Source organism: Amblyomma mixtum, chromosome 3 (genome assembly GCF_055824585.1).
Source record: "Amblyomma mixtum isolate Tamu chromosome 3, ASM5582458v1, whole genome shotgun sequence".
Taxonomy (NCBI): domain Eukaryota; kingdom Metazoa; phylum Arthropoda; class Arachnida; order Ixodida; family Ixodidae; genus Amblyomma; species Amblyomma mixtum.
This window is the reverse complement of record NC_143014.1, coordinates 328339929-328350777: the sequence shown is the minus strand read 5'-3', so window position 1 is coordinate 328350777 and position 10849 is coordinate 328339929. Positions and strand designations below refer to the sequence as shown.

The window sequence follows — 10849 nt, the reverse complement described above, 5'->3', positions numbered from 1 at the left end:
GTGGGCCTTCAAAGCAAGACAGACCAATGAAAGCCTTTGCTTTCGGATCATAACAAAGCCGCCCGTCTACATTTCGAACATTCGCATAAGGATAGCACTGTGGAGGATTGGGGCCAGGTGATGTTCAACATGAGAGCACCACGAAGAGTCACGACAGACTGAACGTGTGGCGCCAAGACAATCATCGGTAAGCCTCAGTTAGTGCCACTGTGGTAGGAGTAGTATCAAAATTTAACGAGTATAACCGACGACAATTGTTACGTGAGGGTACGACCTCCAAGTTTCTAAAGGACTTAATATAAAAATCAGTGTTTTAAAGTACGAAACATGTTCTCGCTTAGCTTGGCTACTTTTTGGTTGCTGCATGCTATGAATTAACCGCTCGAGGTGCATAATAAGCGAAGAAACAAGAACCATGCTACAGTCGTCGCGCGGTCCCTGTTTTAGTGCCAAGTGCTTGCTTAGCTAAAATATGCAAGAAAAGGGTTTAGGCACTGCAGCGATTGGGCTTAGCGCATTATACAACTTTGAAGCGAACAAATACACTCTTAAAATTTTTTTAATTTATGCAGCTTTGATCCCACCTGCTTCAAACGAGCCAGCCTAAGCGGGCGCTGCTCCTTGATTGTGTGGGGAGCCATCACAGCTGATGGCTTGAGTCCCCTTATTCGACTATATGAACGATTCACTGCAGCAGAATACTGTAATGTAATTTAGCAGGTTGTCCTGCCTTAAGCTTTGGTTGGACCATTCCAGGATTGGCTGTTTTATTCTCAGCATGACCTTTCTCCAATTCGTACTACACGTTCCGCAGAAGCCTTGCTAGACAACCTCTCGTGGCCAGCAAAGAGAGCGGACAAAATTCCAATTGGAAATGTCTGGGGAATGATTAAATCGCGCTTGTCCCGACTGCAGCTCCATAAAATGAACAAGGACTCCCTTGGCCTACTGTTCACGCCTAGTGGGACAGGCTTCGCGGTACTGAGCTATGGCCACAGAACTGTTCGCCTCCATGTCAAGGCACATTCTTGCCGAAGGAGACTTCACCAACTATTAATTAAAGCAAAGTATCTTTTTGTCGAGTAGTACTGCTTTCTGGTAAGTTAAAATTTTGCGCCAGCTTGTGCTTTTGTTTGACTTGTTCTCCATATCATTCTTAGAGCAATAAATTCGATATGGCATGCAAGACATTCCCGCTTAAGTTCCCTTTTGCACGCAGTCATCGTGACAGCACGAAAGCGTGCCGTATTTTACTTGCCGGGCATAAAGACCAGGAAAGCTTATCATCCGCCAGTCATGTCTGGCGCTCGTAAAAGACACGCGGTGCGATAGCCCCGGCCGGAACATGATTCTAGCGCTACGGCGGCGCCGACTGAAAGCACAGATTCCCCTAGCGACAGCCAAGGCCTATCGTAGTTGGACATGGACCTTCGGACCAAGCGGACCGACGCTAGGCTGCGCTGATTGTACGGAAACGCGAACGCTTTCCGCTGTTCGCGTTTCTTTTGATCGCGATAGTACACCGGAAGCACTATGAAGGAAGCTGCCGCACTACTGCAGAGCGTATTCAATTGACGCCCTGATACGTCATATCCTCACGGGAAGACTCAATCAGCGCGCCTCGACGTTTTTGCACAACCTTTTCCGACTACATAGGATCGCGCACTGCCAGGCTCTCCCAAGCCAGAGAAGGCACAGTCTCGAAAGCATTTCGTGCACCATAAACTTGTTAGTTACAGCCTAGCTCGCTGCACGGATTCGAACCGGCGACCTATAATAGGGGGAACGGGCGACTGTTACTGGGTCATTTCCTTTAATAAAAAAAAAAACAATTTTCAATTTGTCCAACGGGCAAGGCATCGCGCCGAACGGGCGATGTCGTTCCGCGGACTTCCTGGCGGTGCTCCAAGACGCTGTGTCGTTCCACTCTTAAAGGCGAGAGTTAAGCATCCTCCATGTAACGGTCGACTCAGGACGTCATGCTCCACCTGAAGGAGAAAGCACTCGACCCTGATTTCCCTCATCTTACCAGAGCGATCCTAGCTCTGGACCTTACCATAGCCTTTGATAATGTCTATCACCTCCATCCTTCAGTCCCTGAGCACACTAAACGTGGGTTCTTGTACGCATCAGTACATAGCTGGTTTTTTTTTGCGTGAAAGGACCACCTGCCTGCAACTAGGCACGTCCCAAACGCAAGACCTTCACACTGGGAAGTAGAGGAACCCCACAGAGGGCAGTCCTGTCGCCCTTAGTATTTAATATTACCCTCATTGCACTAGCACACAAATTGGCAACAATTCCGGCGCTGCAGCTCTACCTGTACGCCGACGACATCGCAATCTGGACTAATACAGGTAGTCACGGTGATATAGAATCCTCCTATCTGCAGCAAGCGACCGACGTTGTGTCCTCACACGCCTAAGGTATAGGCCTCAGCCGTTCGCCATCCAAATAGGAACTTTTAGCAATAAATCTTAAAGAACATCACCCTCCTGCAATTCACATCACCCTGGATGGAGCCCCTATCCAAACAGTCGAAAACATTAGGCTCCTAGGCCTCTACATTTCCAACAATGGCACTAACATCAATGACATAAAAGCCTTTGGCAAATCTGTGCAGAACATTGCCACACTAATCAAACGCATCTCCAACCGTCACAGGGGCATGATAGAGGCGGACACGCGCCGTCTCATTCGGGCCATCTGCCTGTGCAGAATTACCTATTCCCTCCCCTACCTCTACCTCTCCCCCTCAGAGACAGAGCAGGTGAACAGCCTAATCAGAAAGGCCTAAAAAACGGCCCTTCTCCTACCCAAAATCACAGCTACCGCCAAACTTCTACAGCGGGGAGTACATAATACCTCACAAGAGCTAGTCGAAGCACCCTTATATCCTCTTTACACGGGCAGCCTAACTATAGTTAAGCTTAACTGCTGTTAGAGGGCTTAACCATAGTTAACGCAAACCACAGTTACCCGTGCTTACACGCAATTTGGGCATGTCGGTTAGAGTGACGGAAACCGTCATGTGATTACCACCTTTGTGAATTTATGATTTCACCTAAAGCGGTGTATTATCAATCAAGATTACTTTAAAAAGATTATATGATCGAAAAAACGGTTGTTTCTCGTTCTTCTATCTGCGGGGCAGTTTTTTTTCCTGCGCATGTGGCGGACATTAGAAAAAAGCTGGAAAGGAGTCTACACACAATGATCGTAGTTGACTTTACAGTCAACATAATAGCCATATCTAGCCACTACTGTCCCAACGGGAGCCGCCATATCGCTCGTTCTCATGGAGCTCGTTCCATTGTGCTTCATTTTTTACTGTGTTCGCAACGCTTGTGTATGGTGGCTAGCCACCATAGCTTGTGCGTCGTTAGTGCAGTCAAGTGCGGCGCTTCATTACCTCCTCACTTTCGTGACACGAGTGTGCGATATCGTGTCCTGTGCTCTTCAGTGTGTGATTATTTTCATATGTCGAGTGCCAGACGTGTGGTCGAAAATGCGTTTGGACGTGTGAAAGCACGCTTCAGAATCTTGCTGAAGGGTCTGGAGTGCAACATACACAATGTGAACACTGTGATCCGCGCTGCTTGTGTGCTGCACAATATCTGTGAGAAGCTCAATGATCAGTGTGATGCAGGCTGGTTTGGTGCAGTGCAAAGTGCAGACGAGAGGCGTCCTCAGCCAGTGTCCACAAGTAGCCGAGTAGAGCCGTCAGGGGTAGCTATACGGAATGCTCTGGCGAAGCATCTTTCAGGCAACTGAAACATCTTGCATGATCCGTGTTCCTTGCCTTTTTTACTAATAGATGACTCAGTGTATTGAGCAACTAAAACCTTGGGCTAATTGAGGTTCAGTTTTGTTAAGATGAATTAATAGGTGGTTCAGCTGCGTAGCAGCCAGAGAGATGGCACGATTTAGTAAGGCTGAGATCTGGGCGAGTTGGTATGCATTCATAATGGTGAACAGCGCAAAAAAGGCGGGACAACAACAAGACAAGCGCTGACTATAAACTGGGTTTATTGAAAGACGGAAGGGTATATATACAAAAACATAACACAAAGAAGTAAGAAGATAGTGTGAAAAGGGCCGTGAAAATCAAAACCTATGTCACATGTGAAGTGATGTAAGCCCATTCCTTGTTGCTAAGTGCCGCGTGTTATGTTTTTGTATATATACCCTTCCGTCCTTCAATAAACCCAGTTGATAGTCAGCGCTTGTCTTGTTGTTGTCCCGCCTTTTTTGCGCTGTTCACCAGTATAGATGTCACGATGTAACAGGAGCTAGCTCTGTGTATATAATGAGAATGAGAGGAAATGGAAACTGTAGGTTGGCACAGAAGGCGTTTTGCCCGAGGTTGCTTTGCTTTCACTGCAGCAAAGCTGATGCATTGCTGGTATAGCTGGTGCCATTTATGAGGACTTCATTTAGAGGCTTGAGTTTCTACTACTGCACCCATTCTGCCACTGCTTTCTTCTCACAGGAATTCCAAGAATACCAACCTACCTTTCTTTTAACCATTTCAACCGCTTGTCTCTCGTGCTGAGCTGCCATTTGCATCTCTTTGTAGGTGTCTCTTTGATTGTGTTGTATTTCATTTTATTCTGGAGACATATGCATGTCTGTGGTAATGAGCTTTTCCGCAAATGAATCTTAAGCTTCATGAAGGGATGTGATACTTTGGTGGGTACACGCTGCTTGCATACTTCTATTCAGATGATGATATTTCTGCATATGCCATGAAGTGTACATCTTCGTGGTGGGCAGGACAGTGCTTTAACCTGTTCACGATTACATTAACACCAATATGTGGAAAACTCTATTGTCAAGCCTGTACTGTCTCTTTTTTTTTAAATCTCGGACGCTGCATGAGAGTCTGCTCACTCTCATTCTAAAATAGAGCCTTATTGCATGGTGGTCATTTTGTCCTTCCTTTGAGTTGCTGTAATGGTTCCCTCTTTCCTCAAGCAGTTACGGTGACAAATATTAGTGCAACCAGTGTCGACAGAGTGCGTGTGTGTATTGTGCAGCAGGGGATGGAGGGACTATCTGGGATACATAGTCATTGTGCCATTGGAATTAACCCCTTGTAACACCATGTCTGCAACAATATGTTTGTAGTCCTGTATTTTTACTTTGGCCACCGGTAAAACACAGTGTGAAAGTTTTATACTGCGCACGTCAACCATTATGTACCATTGATAGGGAGATTTTTGTTGTTGTGTTGCTTCGTCATGATTTATTGTTGCGAATGATTCTCCTAATGAACAGTACTGCCCGGGAACCAAATAATTCATTAAAATTGATGCACGACTGTATACCCCTTGCTGTTACCTAGCATTTCAGGAATGCTAGGAACCTCATTATGGCATCATTCGCACAAATTTATTCCAGTAGAATTTCATCTGCCTCCAAGTTCAGATTTGTTTCCTTTATTAATGGTTCAGACAACACATGCGTAATTATTTCCCCATAACAAAAATTCTCATGTGCTTCTGCATTAACTCATGAACACAGGCTCTGGTAACCAAGCATCAATAAATCCAGTTCAATGTGTCAACATTCATGGCTTTTAAAATGACTGCTGCTAAAAAACAAGACATTGAAGAAAGTGTAGTGCAATATGTTTGCAATGAACTACTTGTAAGCAACGTATATCAGACATGTATAGTTTTATGTCAGAACTAATTTTTTACTTTTAAGTCCCCTAAGCTCAGCTGGAACACTCACTTGCCATAAAGGAAACCCATTTAACTACAAACCAAATGAAAGCCTTGTAGCGAGATTACTTGATACAGAGGCTGCTGCTTTGCCAGGGTGAGGCAGGTGGAATGATACTCGGAGGTTAACTGTTTTAAGCCAGAGGTTTCGGTGAGTGGGTCATATGTAAGGATGAAATGCAGCACAAAGCAAAGGAAGGACAAGAAAGAACTTGACGAAGCATACTGCTGACTGTTAAGCTCGTCTTTTACACCTGTGACAAAATATAGTTTGAGAAGGGGAACACTACTAGAGAATAATTTGTTTACACAGAGCTCACATACCTTACTAATATCCCACAAAACTTTCTTTCGAAAGCATGAAAATCTATCATTTGTACAGTTAGGCTCACGTTAAGCTGTAAAAAGCTGCGGTTTGTACCAACCACTAGCCCTTCTTGCGACAAACAGTCCTTCACCTACACACTACTTTCGCTGACAAACCTGTTAAATCATGCAGATCTCAATCCTTCCAGTAAATAAACAATTTGCTGGTACACAATAATGAAAAGCTGGTTTACGCTCCCATTTTTATAGCTTAAGTTTGTGGGAATCCTGGCTTTCCGCCGTTGCCTTTGAGCGGCTGTGCCGGCTTCCCGCGTTGTTTCTCCTCTTTCCCTTGCTCCCGCCTCAGGCGGTGGAGAGGCGGCTAAGTGACTAATCACTGTCATTTGGCCACAGCTCCGCCCCGGCTCCCCAAGGGCTTTTGCCATTGGCGCCTTTTGGCGGGATTTTCGGGACCCGTTTGACTGGCCGCGCACCGCGCGACCGTCCGAGCGGGGCCCAGAGAGAGATCCCTCCGAGACAGCGTAAGGTGCGTACGTTACTGTTTGTCCGTGCCGGCCTTTGCCGTTCGGACCAGTGCTTACTCGAGCTCGCCCGCACGTGTCCTTTGACCTGCAGCGGCTCGAGCCTGTCCAGCGGGGTCCAGCGCGGCTGATCGGGGCCCTTGGCTCGCGCGAAGCTCGAACCCGCGGTGGGTGGTGGCCTGTGTCCACTTAGAAACCCACAAGTTTCACATTTTATAGTATTCATTGTTGTTGAGTATTGCTATTTTTTTGCTGATTCACTGTCATTGTGCTATTTCATTTTGTAATTTTGTAGCATGATCTGTGCATTGTCTGTTGCTCTCTATTGCTTGCTGTGTATTTCTTCGCAATATTTGTGTATTACTGGCCTATATGCTCCTGTTTTACCAGTTCAAAAAGCTTTTAGTCTCGCACTCACAGTTTTTGAAAGTGCAGTGTGATAGATACTATTGCATTTTCTGTTTGTTGAGCAAAAGTAAACTTTCTCTGTGCATTTTCATGTCAGTACTATTTTGCTATCATTAATATTCCCCAGAGTCTCCCCGCACGCTATCACTTACCCTAAAGACAGCCAGCCCATTTGGTTGGAAGAAAGATGAACGCCCCTTGCAAATGATGATCAGTGAATAGGCAACAGCAGGAAGTTCACTGTGGAAAGGTATGTGGAGCGATACCCTAGGAGCAACAGCAGTATTTCTTGCCACAACCTTATTCGTTCATTGCACCCACACCTATATTCTTCTGTAGTGTACACACACCCATTGTCAATACGTATACTGCACACTGCTGTGGTAGTCAGCCCCCACAGTAATTTGTTGCTTAAACCACAGTATAAAATTCCAGACGTAAAAGAGCTTTGTTCATATCATCACATGCTGCTAAATACCTTTGCATCGGTCTGCATTGTCCAAACGCCTCCTCTTTGTAGTATCAGAAACTGATTCCATTGCCTCTTAAGCCGTGCTAGGGTGAGATGCACGTGACAGTCCAGTGAAAAATATGGCAGCACCCAGGAAGCCGTCAAAAGAATACATCACAAACTGCAAACCAACAAGCACTTGTAATCACTCTTTATTTTGTGACTGACTGCTTCCTCTCTCAAGGAATCTTTCTAGAAGCCTGACCATGCTTGCGTTAATGTCGTTCGCTTCTCCTTGAAGGCGGACCATTTTTTTGCGCATTTTATGGGCTTTTCGTTCGGCCCGTACTGCTTCCTCTGCTTCTGTTTTGTGGAGGGCAATCAGCTGCTGCACAGTGGTTGCCGGTCTTTTGTGGCGACTCTTTTGAGTTTTGGGTCTGCTACAATTTGTCCCAGCAGTATCCGCACTGCTTCCTCCACCGCCATTGCTGCCACTTGCAATTGCCAGTGCATGTACCACAGGAGTGGTGCTGCAGCTGGCGGAACTGGCAGCATTTTGCAGGTGGTCCTCTCTGCTTGCTTCTGGAAGCCCGTCCTCCCACGACATCACCACTTCTGCACCGTCAGGTGCCTCATTGACGACTGGCAGCTGCACATGACACAACACAGAAAACAGCATGCTTTTAAGATTTTAAAGGAGAGGTTAAAGGCATCCTAAAGAAATGCACTCACCAGCTGCCACAGTATATTGAGAAAAACAGAAGCTATTGACGGCCACGGTGAGGTGGGCATTTCAGCATGGCACCGAGGTTGAAGAGGTCTTTTTTGGTCTATGAAGAAAGGAAATGGCGCAGTAAATATCGCACATATTGGTTTACTTAACTGAAAGGAGGGAGTGAAAGAAAAAAGGAGGAAAGAGGTGCCATAGTGGAGAGCTCAAATAATTTCGACCACCTGGGTATCTTTAACGCGCACTGACGTCGCACAGCACACGAGGGCCTTTTGTGTTTTGCCTCCATCGAAACGCGGCCGTGTCTGTACATGGTTTCAAGAGGCAAGTGCCATTTTTGCTCTGCTTTGCCGATGCTCATGGTTGTGGGAGTGGTTTACTCTGCACAACTCCCAAATGTGCTCTTTACTGTCTGCCACTGGCAAGCCTGTCGTAAATCGAAGTACGCAGTGCACTGAGAAATGGGTAGTGATGGAATTGTGCAGTGATTTCATGAACTGATAGGCAATGTTACAAATAGCAAGTCACCTCCATATTTTCCTCAACTCGCCTATCATCGTTGATGGGCAGGTACCCAAGAAAACTGTGGAGCTGCCAGTAGAACAACCATGGCACACCGGGTGAGCCTGTAGCAGTGCGCGTCCGTCTCAGCTGCCTGAAAAAATGGAAATCATTTGAATAAATAATTGTACTGCTTAAATAAAAGACATTGAAGATTGCAATCCGAGCAGTTCACAGTCTCAGCAGTTATCTTCAGTGCATTAAAGGCCACTGTGCATTCAGCACTGCGAGATTAATATTTCACAATTATGTGCCTAACCAGCAGGCACATGTGCTGGTGAAATTAGTGCAGTTTAAATTTACGATGTTGCTTTAATCCTACCGGTTGCAGTTTTGAAAGTGAAGCCGCAACTGTCGTATTATGGTTCTGCTAATCGCATTCAAGTATCTGTGAGGCAGTGCAGAGTGGAACGCGGAAAAGTTATATGAAAGACATAAATAAATCTGCTCAGTTACTGCCATAGCAGGAGGCCTGAAACGCTGACGCGTGCGTGCAATGCCGACGCGTACCGAAGATGAAATACCGACGCTGATGGCGACGCAGATCGTAGACAATAACAACACAAACGGAGGATGAAGTTGTCATGCAGTTCGATGCACGCGTGCACGAGCGAAGTCAAATTAGAACGACTATACGCCGAGTGACGTGTTTGCTGCCTCTGTAATATGTCCTTACTCTCGAAAACTTTACGACCTTTATAACATATCTGCAAGATCGTATCGGACACCAGTAATCGCTAGCGACATGTGCTACTGCCGCACATGGGGGGCTATAGCTCAGTTGCACCAGAGTTCTTCAATAGCTTGTTGCACTGAGTAAACAACACCAAGAAAGCGATATTGCACGAGTATTATTCGTTTAAGATCGCACTTACCGGTATTTCTTGTTGAGGTTGTCCATCTTTGCTTGACTTGCTTGGCAGTGTATGGGCCTTCGCCCGGCGCAAGCCCGGCGTTCAGCGCGTCCGCGATCGCTGCGTATATTCGCGCGTTGCGCGTGTTGCCTCGCAGCGCAGGGAGATGGTCCTCCCAGATGCGTATCAAGGCCGTTGTTGTTGCATCAGGCCAGTTGACACGCCTCTGGGAGGACGACTCGCTTGACATCGGCCTTTCTGCTGCCGCGGGCGCCGCCATCTTGTCGCAAACAGTAGTTAGCCGCAAACAGTAGTTAGCCAGCTCGGCTACGTTAACTGCAGTTAGTGGCGTAACTATGGTTTGGATTGTCGTGTGAGCACGGCTAACAATAGTTACGGAGAACCGTAGTTACCTTAACTGTAGTTAAGAGCGCCCGTGTAAATACAGTATTAAAGGGGCTCTGAAACACTGCCTGAAGAGATGCCGCCTACACTTAAGGTGATTCTTTACGTCACATAGTTGCTGACTAATAAAGAATTACAGGAATCGGCGCACAGGAACGGGAGTTATTCAATAAACGAATTTCAGGATACAAGCAAACAAAATGCTGCCCTCGACTTGATTTGTGCGGTGTTTCACATTCTCCTTCCACTTTCCCAATGACTACATTGGGTCGGACCGATAAAAACAGCCTATCTGAGCCATACAGTTAATATACTGACTCTAGAGGGAACGCTGCACATTGAGCCCATACAAGCCAGCGGGCAACGCATGAACGCTGCCATGATACAATGGTTTGTGTGTTTCCAGCTTTTAGACACTTGCTAAATTTGGACAAAGAACGGTGTTGGAACCTGGCAGCGTTGTCCGTGAGAAGATGGCGGCATGCAGTGTAGCTTTCGACCACGCCCTCGACTACTGTAAACATGCTGTAGACAACGCGAAAATCGTTGCGTTTGGAGCATTTATGATCGTGTGCAGCGTCGCATACCTATCGTAACTCCATGTGGATGCCTTGTTTATTCTGAATTGTTATCTGAAGGCGAGTACTGCGATTGTGACGCGCTTGGAATGTATTTCGCCCGTCGAGCGCACGGGATTATGCATGTCCACTGTTGCCGATTAAAACTACACGTAGGAAATTTTCCTTGGCACCAAAGAAGACGAAAACAATTCCTAAAGGAAACGAATTCTCAAGTAAATGGAGAAACTGTTCCACCTGGTTTATTTCGAATGATTAGCGTTTTGTTATAAGAAATGTTAAACT

General features: G+C 46.3%; 1 pseudogene; it reads right to left on the bottom strand.

The window, feature by feature from the left end:
- Positions 1-7641: 7641 nt before the first annotated feature.
- Positions 7642-9861, bottom strand: LOC149355896 (uncharacterized; annotated as a pseudogene).
- Positions 9862-10849: the final 988 nt, after the last annotated feature.